Source organism: Camelus bactrianus, chromosome 8, assembly GCF_048773025.1.
Source record: "Camelus bactrianus isolate YW-2024 breed Bactrian camel chromosome 8, ASM4877302v1, whole genome shotgun sequence".
Taxonomy (NCBI): domain Eukaryota; kingdom Metazoa; phylum Chordata; class Mammalia; order Artiodactyla; family Camelidae; genus Camelus; species Camelus bactrianus.
The window spans coordinates 45,852,299-45,864,957 of NC_133546.1; the positions used below are offsets into that span (position 1 = coordinate 45,852,299).

Consider the following 12,659-nt stretch of genomic DNA (forward strand, 5'->3'; position numbering starts at 1 on the left):
TAAAGCTCTAAGAATAAGGTGACAGGGCCCCCCTGACCTGCAGCACTCATCTCTGTGCCAGCTCCAAACCCATCTGTCTGTCTATTTAGAGTGCTTCTCCTGCTAAAGTATTTTCAAATGAGACAGCAACAATATTCCAATTAACATACTTTTCCAAAACAGCATGGTGTCTTAAAAAGATGTATGAATCTGCCTTAAGAAATTTATTCTGTTTCTAAAGTACATCTTAAAGCACAGGAACAAAAATTGCTGCAATCAAAATTTACTTAAGAATATTCATGTCAGCAAAATTGTCTAGGAAGCTCCAAAACCCTTGTTTCCCCAGAAGACATTCAAATACAACCTAAAACTGGCTGAAATAAACTTGCAGGAGGGTGAAGCCAGGAGGGACATGCATCTCACTTCTGTGGACCCTTTAAGAGGCGTCAGCTTGCCATGAGTCTCCTACACTGATCCCTTGGTTTCTTCTTATTTTTCTTCCGTTAGCTTTTTTTTTTCTATTATCTTGAAGATTTCCTTGACAGTATCCTTTGATCTTTTGATTAAAATTGCTATTTCTACTCTCATATTTTTAATTCCAAGGATTCTCTTTTATCCTGTTAATCATGCCTTTTTTTTTTAAATAGCAACCCATTCTCATGTTATTGATGCAATATGTTGTATTATGTCTTCCAGGACATTAATCATCATTTTTTTAATGCTTTTTTTTTTCTCCCTGTATTTTGTCTGTTTTTTTTTTTTTTTTCCAGATTCCTTTTCTTCCTTTTTGTTGGTTTTGGTTTCTGTCATTCATGGCTCAGATTTAGTGAGGTCCTTAAAATGTGACTGGAAGCTCTTTTTGTATGAGCAGCCTTGTCACCAGTGAGAGTCGCTGAAGAGGGATCTTGGTGGGCCATCCACGTGAACCCCACCTGACAGTGTGTGTACATCTTTCCTCCCTCCCATGTCCTGCCTGAGGGTCTCAGCCTCACTACGAACAGTCTGGAAGCTGAGTTTGGGTTGGTGCTGTGGGTCCCACTTTAAGGATATGAATTTTCTCTGAATCTTGTTTTGTACTTGTTGGGCCTGTGTCCTAGAGAACAGAGTAAGGTTTCGTTTGGTCAGGTTGAGGGGCCGTCACCAGCAGCACAGGGGTGGGAAGGGGGTGGGGGCTTCATGTTCTTATTCCCCCCGTCACTTCCACTTTTGGAGATTCCTGAAGCCTCAGTTTCAGAGGCTTTCTTGGTGTGAACTGTGTGCTTCCTGGGATCCCCTACTTCAGAAAAAAAGGTCAGACTTCTTGGGTCCACCAGGTCAGTTCCCTCTTGACCATCTGCTTTGCAGCTTCTATAATTTTGTTGCTTTTATCCCCTTTTTCTTCTGTTTCTCATTGTGTTCCCTTGTTACAGCCATTCATTCATTCATTCCAGGCACTATTCTAGAAGCTTGACATTATAGCTATTCTAACCCACTTAATCCTCACAATAATACTGCCGTCCCCAATTTACAGATGAGCGAAGCTAAATAAAGCACAGAGTGGCTGAGTTTCTTGACCACAGACACAGATGTGGTGAAGCCAGAATCCCTGCTCTGAGCCACTGAGCTTCACATAAAATTTGTACATTTGTTGTTAAATTTCCTTTTCATTTTAGTTTTTGCTATTCCCATCTCCTTTAGTGTTCATATGAACATAACTGGGCTACACTCCTTCCCACAAACCAGAAGAAGATGGGAATCCCTCTCTGGAGAGTCCCCCAAACTACAGGTTTTGTTCTCAGTCCAGAGGGCATTCCTGGTCTCAGTCACTGGAAGGTCAGTAAAGGGCCCACTTCTAGATGGTGCTGCCATGACCTGTTGCTGCCAAAAGCAGGTAGTCCCTGAGTCCCCACAGCATCCCCTGCTCACCAGCCCCTTCAGTTCCCACCTGGTCATTTTCCTGAGGCTTGCACGCAGCCCACACATGGTTCAAGAGGAGAGAACTGAGCCTCCCACCCATTCCCTGCAGGCAGGGCCTGGCCTGTATCTCCCATCCCACAACCCTCCCCCCGCCCCCATGCACATACATACACACACATCTGAGGAGTGAACCATGCAGCTAGATTATCGCAGTAGTCCACAACACTTCTCTCAAAGTGTGAGCTATCACTCTAAAGTAGCTTGTTTGGCGAGTACCAATTCCAGCCAAGCCTTCTCCAGAAGATCCCTCTCCTTTGCTAAAGCGACACAGCTGAATATACACCCAACTTACATGACTAGTCCCTTTGTCAGCTGGCTACCTTTCTGCCCCTTAAATTCCCAATTTTCACATCCCAGGGAAGTCCAGAGTCCTCCTCGTTATGGCTTAACAGTTAACTACTTCCTTGGGTTTAACAGTTTCTGAATCCGTTTGTCTTGGCCCCCTGGCTTCTCATGTGCTATCTTGGTTTCATTTGCATCGACCCAGGATGCAAAACTCAGCCTCTTTACCAGTTTCTACAAGAACTTCAACCACATCAAGCACTTCATAGTTTCTGTGGTCTTTCCTGAAGATCGTGTCTGAGAGTGCTGTAGGGGTGAGGGTCACAAGCGCAGCGCTCAGCATCCTACCATCTCTCCATCCCCCGCGCTCTTCTCTTCTCCAGATCTCCCCCTCCCTACCTTCTACTAGTCAATTGCTTCTTGCTGATTATGGTCCTTTAGCACTCATTCCTTTTCCTTTTTGCCAAGAGCACCACAATTATTCAGATATCCAGCCCTCCCCAGGCAGCTCCTGTGCCTGGGGGAAAGCAGAGTCCTACCTCCACCGGCTCCAAAGGTGGATTTAAGCCCATCAGCATATGCCAGCGGCTGTCATTGGTTCAGGGATGGGGCGTGGCCCAGTTCCATCCAATGAGATGGAGGGATGTTGGCAGGATGCTCTAGGAAAGAAGCTTCCTAGCTCCTCTGTGGAAAGTACCTGGAGAAGTTGTCCCCTGTGTTGAATGTGAATGGGGAAGTAGGTGGCCTGGAAGCAAGTGGCAGCAATATTGTGACCATGAGGGAAGCCAGGCATAGGATGATTGAGACCAGCTCTTTGGTCATATCATGAGTTAGGTCAGCATCACCTAAAGCTCACTGGACTCTCTGCCAGTGAATGCTGTTTATTTTTAAGCCAGTCTGACTTATTTTTACTTCTGCTTGCAACCTTACTTCCCTCTTCCTTCCTCTTGGCCCCAGAGCCAGTTTTCTGGGTTCAGCTTCTAACTGGGGTTGGCTTATCAAAGACATGGCCCACACAAAAGTTGGTTATCCTTATAGAGAATTCACCAACCAGTTGCATTTTGTTCACCATCCAGCTGCTTTTTAGTATAAAGACATTGGAAACTTTCAGACTATATCATCTGCTTTCAGATTCAAGTTCTGTTTCAAGGACAATGGTTGTATTCTTGCCTTTTGGTAACTAAAGGGCCCATCTTGGAGATCTCCCCTCAAATAAAGGGGGAAGGAGCTTCAGGTGATCAATGAATTTATTCTAGAAACTGAAGCTGCAGGCAACCTCCAACAGGCTATTCTCTAAATGATGTTTTTAAAATGCAGAGTTTCTCTTAAATGGGCCCCTGCTATGTCCTTCCTACGTTACACACATGTACACACACACACACACATATCTTTCTGTATATGATGGGCCCAGAAGCAGTAACTATTAGCAACTAAATTGCATACACTCCTTACTTTATTTGAAGTCTCTTTTTCTATCTCTTTGGAGTGCACATACAGTCCTGGCTGAGGCTCAGCTTCTCCAATTCTAGGAGCTTCTCAGCACTCCAAGGTTGATTTCTCATATTTACCTTGGGGAAAATATTTTAGGAGGTGAAAGGAAACCTAGCAAATAGCCAAAAGTGCTTGGAGTTCACCTGTATGAAATTTTTTTTTTCACCTGTATGAATTTTGAATAAAAATTTATCAGTTTCAAACAAACATGGCTCAGTGCAGAAGTGATCTCAAGGGGTTAGCATTTTTAAGAGCATAAAGGAGGAGGGACTTAGGAAATGGAAGTCATCCTTGCAGTTTTTTTTTTTTTTTCTAATGACAGATATTCAAAGTCAATCACATTTTTGGAGAAAAGGAATCAGGTCTAAAGGCCTGTACTCATGTTGATTAAGATTAGATCACTTCTTTAACCCCTAGTTTCTTTTGTTCATTAGGCAATAGTTATTTGTTGATTTCCTACTACAGACCAGATACATGTTGGGAATTCAGTGGAGAGCAAGACTGGTTTCCTGGCAGCTTGGACTCTGCAGCCTAGTGACCAAAGAAAAAGGCCTGTCTGCTGTCCCCTTCAGCTGTCCTGGCTGTCAGCACATGCCCTCACTGTACGAACTCTGTTACCAGACACTGCCCCTGAGATGAGGGTCTCCGGGCTAGCTACCACCAAAACTGCCAGACCTTGAGACAAATATTTCCACTCAGTCAATCCCTGAATATCAGCCAGGGCCACAGGCCCAGAGCCACAAAGACAGGAGGCCTCATTTGAAAGGAACCATGTTTTAGGCCCAGGAGAATTTGAATGAGTCACTTTTTCCTTGGATGGGAGTGATTTCCACTTCATTCGATCACCTTCCCCTTTCCCCAACCCCCTGTGTCTTTAGCACGTGGCTTTACTAAAACAAGACTGAGTTTTATCAAGTCTGAAAGGACCCCACAGACTGTGGGAGTTCTTGGGTATGGAAGAATGGGGAGTCTGTCCCCTGTTTGTGTTTGTGCTGAGTGCGCTGTGTGGGCTCAAAGATATTAGGTGATTGTGAAGCCCAGGGTGACTTGAGCGAGTTGGGGGATAGTCTTCAAGTTTGAAGCACTGGCTAAGGCTGTGGCTGAATGTAGCCCACAACTGTCAGGCAAAGGATTTATTTTTATTTCATTGATGAAAAAGAAATTTGACACAAGATTTGTGAGAATTATAAGCAGATATATTTGTAGATATGAGGAAAAATTGTCACCAATCAATTAATTCACATAATTTGTTATTATCACAGAAAGCAGAAAATATAAAGAAAGCTTAAGAAGATAGAAATTACTCATAATTCTATCACCAAGGGATCATCACTGTTACCATAGCTCCAGTATTTTTGCGAATCATTTTTTTTTCCAAAAGAAGAGTGTATTCTGCATATTCTTTTGTAACCTGCAATTTTTTTTAATCAACTATATATTGAGAACATTTTTTTCATGTCTTGGTCTTCTATAGCATCCTTTTCAGTGGTTACTTTGTATATTCTATAGTGTGGATATATGATACATTAACTTAAATAATCTCTTTTTATTGGCTATTGAGGATGTTTCCTGTTTGTCTTCACTCCAAAGAACAGTTTTGCTTTTAATTTGGAAAGATCGCTGCTTGTGTAGTTTAAAGTAAGATCTGTCCCTGTGGAGGGCAGGGCTTTGGGTTGAAGAAGTGGCTGGCTGGGGAGGAGGTCTGGGTCTACTGATTATTTACCTTTCTTGTCTGACTAATCAGGTTAACAATGAGCTGCCTTGATTTCCCTGCTGGCAAAATGTGATCATAAGCCTCATACCTTCCATAACCCTGAAACTTCTCAAACTTTCAGGAACATTTAGAGAAGAGCCTGTGTTGAATGATGTGAAAGCAACATCATGGGGCCTCTTAAGTGTGGGAGACTTATCTCCTTTCTCCACTTCAGGATAGGAATCTTGGCCTTTAAAACTTCCCTATTTTTTCTCCATGCTCTCCCTGCCCTCTCCTGCCTCCTCTCCCCCCACCACCCAACACACGCCTTCATCCCAGATTGACAGTCCAAAGCGCTTAGTTTGCCAGTCTTATTCTAATGAAAAAGAGGGTTCTTTTGGCCCCTTACTCATGGCCATAGCCACAACCACAACTGAGTTTTCCTCCAATCCAAAGCATCGCCCAGCAGATGAAGCAATACATTGGACAGTAGAATGTCAAGACCATGAGAGATCACAAAGATAATCTAGTCCCCTACTCCCCATGTTATAGAAGGGGAGTAATTTGACCAATGTCATTGGGTTAATGGCGGAGCTGGAACAATGGACTGCGCCAGGAATCATTGTGGCCAAACAATTAATTACTGTGTTTTAGGGACAGAGTGCTGGGTCAGTCCTGCATCCAACACTTCTGAGCTGTGTGACCTTGGGAAACTTATTTAACATCCCCAAGTCTCAGTTTCCTTATCTGTAAAATGGGGATGATACTCATAATACTTATTTCATATCATTGTTGTAAATGAGATCACATATGAAAAGGGCTGGCATATAATATTTCCATAATAAATGTTGGCTTTTATTATGAGAACAAGGATTCTTTTTTCTGTAGCACTGACTCCCTTGTTCAGGACACAACTCTCTCCACTTGATGTTTGTGTTGAAACCACAACCCTTTACCAGCAGCTGACAGTGGGATTACTCTTCAAATGGAGGCTACTCTAAGTAGGTTTGTGTTTGGGATGCCCCCAAATTAACCTGCTCCCTCTGGCCGCCTCTTGCTAACCACCAACCCAGTACCATTTGTGTGGAAAGTGTGGAGCGTGCTGCCTGTGGTCTGAGACAGAAATGTAACCACAGTGCCAAAGAAAATTAACAACGTGGCACAGCCTAAGCATCCTGATTGTAGCCCAGGGATGTATAAGACCTGGAGATACATTAGCTCAGAAGGGCCCCCTTTTTCCTTAACGGACCCCGTAGCTTGTATGCAGCCACCCCACCAAATTTCTTTTCTCTTTTATGTTTAACTTAAATTTTTCTTAGAATTAAAAAAATTGAGGATTTTTAAAAACATGAATTTAGTTTCTTAAGGCCCATAGTCCTGATTGCATAAAGACAGAAATCCTAGTAAGATTATCTATCATCTATTTTTTTTAAGCAAGTCAGGTTAGTTCATTTCCATTTTAAGCCTCTTGTGTGATTGACCTGTGATGCCAATGCCTGCATCCCAGACACACCTGATTTAAGGATGGGCCACCACCATAGCGCATGTGGGAGGAGGTGAGGCAGTGTGGACCCTGAGTATCAGAATCACAGACTCTGACAGAGCTGGGTAGGAAATCCAACAACTCCTTTATTTAGGGGCAGATCCTGCCAAACCTTTTTCTTCTTTTACAGAATTTGGAAAATATTTTTGATTATTTAAGAAATATTTATTTGATTTATCTGAAGAAACATTTTAAAGTGAAGACTGGTCTAGCATCTCAGCCCACTCAAGGTGCTTCGCTGAGTGAAGTGTGGGATTGTGTTCAAGGCCCCGGGCATCAGTACAACCAACGTGGCTGCAACAGAGATGCTGGCCAAACTGAAATCATCCATTGCGTTGTTTTCTTTCCTCCTCCTCTTCCTCCCCCTCTCTCCTCTTCCTCCTCCTCCTTTAATGAAATCAACTTATAGTGAATGAGCAAAATGAAAAACTACCAAACTTGCCTTTGTTTTGTTATATACAAAACAACAAAATCAGATGATTAAATGAACTAATACAGTGAATTTACTTCTTGCTTAATAAGTACAATTTAATTTTTGATTTCAAAAATTTTAATTTTTCTCTGTGTTTATAATTCAAAGAGAGGGATTTCTTATTTCTTTCTCATGCGACTCTGTATATATATTCAGAAAAACCTCAAGTTGTAATTTAGGTTTTTTTCACTCTCAGTAACTGTCCAAGTTACATTAGCCCTGGTTGATGTTTAGTTCTGGCTAAACTTGCTTGTTGCTCATCCCCAGGAGTAAGCCTTCGGATAAACGGATGTTTCCTCTTGTAGGAAATACTTGGGAATAATATGCCAGAATGGGGTGAATGAAATGGGCAATTGGGAGCCTTGCTCCACTTTACAAAAAGAAGAAGACAAAGTCTCTTTCCTAGTATAAATTGATTTGCCACAGAGAACACAATAGGGCGTGGAGGATGAATAGCAGCCCCTTTCCCGTGTGAAGACCACTCCACCCCATGCAGGCCCCGACGGTGTTTTCGAATATAAACCGTGTTCATGCCTCTGCACTTACACACAGATGTGGGGCCCACTTCAGGGCCCCGTTTTAATGAACTGACCACATGTGTTGTACGCAGTTGTTGAGTCAATACATATGACCATGGTGTGCTTACCCATATAGACACACTCCTCTGGCAAATATACAGTCTGTCCTGAACAACAATGCCATTAGAATCTTTCTCTTTGTTTTATTTGTCCAAAGTCAAACATTCACTCCTTTAGATCACCAGTATATTATAAGCCCGGTGCTGGCCCACACTGCTGCAGGACTGGGACAAAGAGATGATGTTACAGTCTGGTTTCTATGGCAACAGAGGAGGGGTAATGAAAACCGAAATGTTGGAAACACCCATTCTGACAATTGTGACATAATTCAGGTTATTACAAGGACGTAACTACCAAAGAAGCAGAAATGTCATTACCTTGCAGCTCGCGTCGGCAAAAAGCTACACTGCACATTTCTCTTAGTTGGGCTGCTGAGAGGAAGGAAACACGAAACACACACACACTCACACACACGCGCGCACGCACCTCGTTTTCTGCATGTAAAATGTGTGTGTTCTTTAAAAGCCAGTGGTTGGCTGGTTTTCCGGACATGATGTGGTTGAAGCTGTCATCGTAATGGAAATTCATTGCTGTAGCTATGGTAAATCGAGTTTTCTGCCTGTGCTGAATGCATTAGTCTAATGAGATGTTTGCAGCCGGAGAGCAGGGCTGCTGGAGACTAACTGTGAGCTACTAACACACGGGTGGAAGATTAGCTTTTGCAATACTCGGTTTGCATGTACTGAAAGTCATCTGTCTTCTGAGTCAACATTCCCGGCCTGGTAAAGAACCTGATCAGGGCTCTGGTGAACAAGCCGTAGGTAAGGGAGATGCACAATTGGAGGGTGTGCCGTTGACATGGGATCCTTTTTTTTTTTTTTTTTTTCACTGTCAGCATGACATGTTACCTGTTTCTGGGCTGCAAACGTATCTCTATAGCAATGCACGAGTGTCCTGCATTAAATCCACTGAGGCTGGCAGGTAAACTTTAGTCCTTCCCACTCAAAATACAACATTTGATTTCTTAACCAGATTTTAGACGGGGAGATGTAGTATAGAATTGTATAGTTTATCAATTTGGGGTACATACGCTACTCTTTGACTCTGCATTTGAATATGTAGAAAGTTATTTTTCCCCCAAATGTGAACTCAAATAATTGGTGAGCCTTTTTTTTTTTTTTTGGCATAATGATTTCACTTTGCTTTGTTTCGTTTTTTAAATTTAAAAAAATTGTAGTATGTCTTGGGGTAAAAATATTTACCTAAAATTTAATTTTTACAATTGATGTGAACATGCAAGAGAGGTTTTTTTAATTGAATTTATTTTTTATATACCAGATGGAGTATTTTGTGTGTCTCTGTGCTCGATTTTCCTAATTTACCAGGATAGATGAGAATACTATTTATTGCTAGTTGCTGGTCTTAGTTTTGGGAAAGATACCCAGGTGACTGTGGAGTATCAGGAGCAGTTTTCCCAAGTTCAAGTACAGAGAGTCACCTCCTTCCCAGGTGGGCATTATATGACTCGAACCCAGTGTCATGAAGCTTCCTTTCCAGGTTGCCTGCTAAACAGGACAGCACAGTGGATGAGAGTGAGGTACCGGCTGCAAGAAAGTCATTTGACCGATGGTTGAGGCGCTAAGTCAAAGTTCTTTCCCCTCCTTGTAACAGTGAAGGAGAGGGGGCTCATGGTGTTGTCTCTCGGTGCTGTGACAGTACTCGAGAGGGTCAGACAATCAGTAGCTTCCTGAGAAAGTGGCTTTTTGGTTGGTCTCAGAAACTGTGGTATCTGAGACAGTAATCCAGGCACTTCTGAATCCAGATGTTTGTTGTATACTCTGTTATACTGTTTTTCTTCCTTTTTAACCAGAGCGACCATTTTTGAAGAGTGAAAAACATAGTTGCTTTTTTTGTTTTTCTTGACTCTTTTTTTTTTCCAATAAAATAGGATATTTGGAGTGAAAGCATAAAAATAACTGAAGGAATTTACAGTGTGGAAAAGTAAACTACCTAGGAGTGCAGTGTTCGTGTGGAGCAGTTTTTGGTGTGTTGTTTGGTAGAACTAGCCTGAAAAAATGGGCCGGGGATTTGAGCAACAGCAGCTCAGTAAAGATTACCTAGAAAAGCAATAGTGATCATCTACACTCAAGTAAGTGTACGTGTAGAACCTTCAGTTTTAGGAAAGTTGCTTGGTGGCTTCACAGTCTTTATCTTTTAAGTACATTTGTGACAGATATTTTTATTTTCTTCAACTCTGTAAATTGCATATGTGGTAAGGCTCTATAATATTTTGGTAAATTTATATCTGCTTGATTTGTGGAATTACAAGAAAAATGCAAATCTCACAAACACCGGGTTCTTTTATGTTTAACATGCTTAAATTTCTTCCCTGTGCCACTGAAATTACTTTTATTTTGCTACCAAAACCTACCCCCCAAAACAACAACAACAAAACTAACAAGTAAATGAACAATAATAGAAAGAAAAGAAAACAATAAGAGAAACAAGAGAAAATTGCTCTCCGTCATTTATTTGCTTTTGGTGGTGTGTTTTCGAGGCAAGTGAAACCAGCAGAAGCAGTTTCACTTTCTGGTTCTTGGTTTCTGGGGGCTGGGGTTGTGGGGGCTTCTCCAGCATCAGTAAGACAAGCAGACCAGCAGCTAGAGAACAAGCCAACCTCAGGTACTGCCTCTGCTGTAAGAACTTTATATTGAAGATTCAAAAAAGTAATGAGTTTTTAAATGTGAAATAATGTTTGCTTGTTATAAAAATTCACGCGATCGCCCAAAGTACAAAGATAGAATTTAAAAAAATATCTTAAGCTTTAAATGATGTGAAAAATCACAAGCAGATTGCGTTAAACCTCTCATATTGTGGTGGCTTTTATGTATTTTTTTCAATCTCAATTTTGGATCTTAAATACTTCAACAAGTTTCAGGAAACATTGCTGAAGTTCCCTTAACACAAAACTAGGAATGCTGAGAAATAACCTTTACGTTCATTTAGGGAGTTCAATTTTAGAGTGTTCTGTAGGTCTGTTTACAGTTTGGGGTGGCGGGAGGACACATCACACACATTCACTCCCCCTGAAGACACCTTGGAGCCAATTCTGGGATCCGGCAGAGGTGGGGAGGAGCGCGAACTCGCTCCCCGGTCCAGGCAGAGCTCGGCGGCGGCGGCGGCGGCGGCGGCGGCGGCGGGGGGGACGCGGCTTCTCCGAGTCTGTACCCCTGGAAGCCACAGCATCACTCTCACTCCAGGTGGCCCGTTCCACACGTCCTGGAGAGAGCAGGAGACATTGCCTCTGGTCGGGCTGGGGGCTTCAGAGTCCAAGCACCTCCAGTTTCATTCCGTGCTGCTGAGTCTTACACGCTTTTATTCAGGGATGGTGTGGGAGAGAAGGGAAAGGAGGTGAGGGAAGGCTCTTTTCCAACCAAATTATCAAAGGGCATAAAATTCGGTGTAACATTTTGGAGATGAAGTCTGGAAAGCAGTCCCTTTTGGTGTGAGCTCACGTGCTTCTGAATTTTGGTGGGCAAATCTGGCATTTCTAGGAGAGAGCTTTGTTTAAATGCCTCCTTGGACATCTCACTTCTTAATCTTGCAATCTCCCGAAAGGCTAGTTTGAGGTTTACACGTTTTTAATGTTTTTGTTGCCTTCAAAGGCAGACAGGTGAGGAGAGGCAAGGGGGATTAGAAACAGCTCCTGGGAGAAAAATCAAATGGTTTGGTACGTATATAATGTAACAGAAGCCACCACTGTGTCTGGTAAATTACTCTAAATTTTAATTAATGAGTCACAAAAGCCACACCAGAAGCTTTAAAAATTACCCCTTTATCAATAAGGTGATAATTAACTTTCTCTGGAATTAGCAATTCTCTCAGCCCCGGGCAGTATGCAGCCTAGTAAGTTGTCTGGAATCTTGCCAATTTTTAACAATTGGTCTTTTGGCAAACCGACTGGATTTTAATTCAAACGTCTATTGTGACATTTTCCAATGTGGTTCAGAGACCATTAGGATCACCCAAATTGTGGTAAAATTTCTGAGGCTGAAAGCTTTGCTCAAAGTGTTTGGATTGTGTTTCAATCTGTCTCTTTCGTCGTATTCCTTTTCTACCTTTTCTCCCCAAACCTCTATTTGCAAGAACGCCACATGCTAGTCTCTGCTATAAATCTCTGCTATAAATCGCTGTGGCGAATCCTGCATTTGTTGGTACGTACAGACCAAGTTTGAGTGTTTGGCTGCAAGCCCACGAGTTTCTAAGTGTTTGTCATTGTTATTGCATTCATCTCTGTTTCAGTTCTGGCAAGGGTTCATTCCTTAATATTTCTGCAAACTCTCACCCGCATTGTCAGATGCTAACATTTAGATTGATGCTTGAAGGAAAGGAGCTGCAGGCCAGTTTGGACGTGCTTACAGGCTGTTTGAAATTTGGTTTATTCTGACCTATCAATGTCTGAGGAGGTACAGGAGTACTGGGCATTTGAGAGCAGCCTGCTCCACAACACCTTCTCCCTACTGCCAACACACCTACTCCCCTGTGTTGCTAGTCGCTGGTAGGTGACATTTGGAGGCAGCTTAAGGAGGGACACTGCTCTTTGGCCATAGTGGCTTGCTCTTTGGCCATAGTGGCTGGCTGGAAGTCAAGTGGCGATGGGTGCAA

The 12,659-nt window shown here is 42.5% G+C and overlaps 1 protein-coding gene across 5 annotated transcripts in view; it reads left to right on the plus strand.

Moving 5' to 3' along the window:
- SCML4 (Scm polycomb group protein like 4) overlaps window positions 1-12,659 on the plus strand; it is a 127,633-nt gene that overhangs the window by 12,416 nt on the left and 102,558 nt on the right. Inside the window, exon 1 of one of the 5 annotated variants that reach the window (XM_010965381.3) lies at window positions 8,528-8,815. The exons of 3 other annotated variants lie outside the window; for them this stretch is intronic. The gene's annotated coding sequence lies outside the window, so the exon portion shown is untranslated. Of the gene's footprint in view, window positions 1-8,527; window positions 8,816-12,659 lie in introns of those variants that run through there. One more of the 5 variants, XM_074368550.1, reaches the window with a different exon arrangement.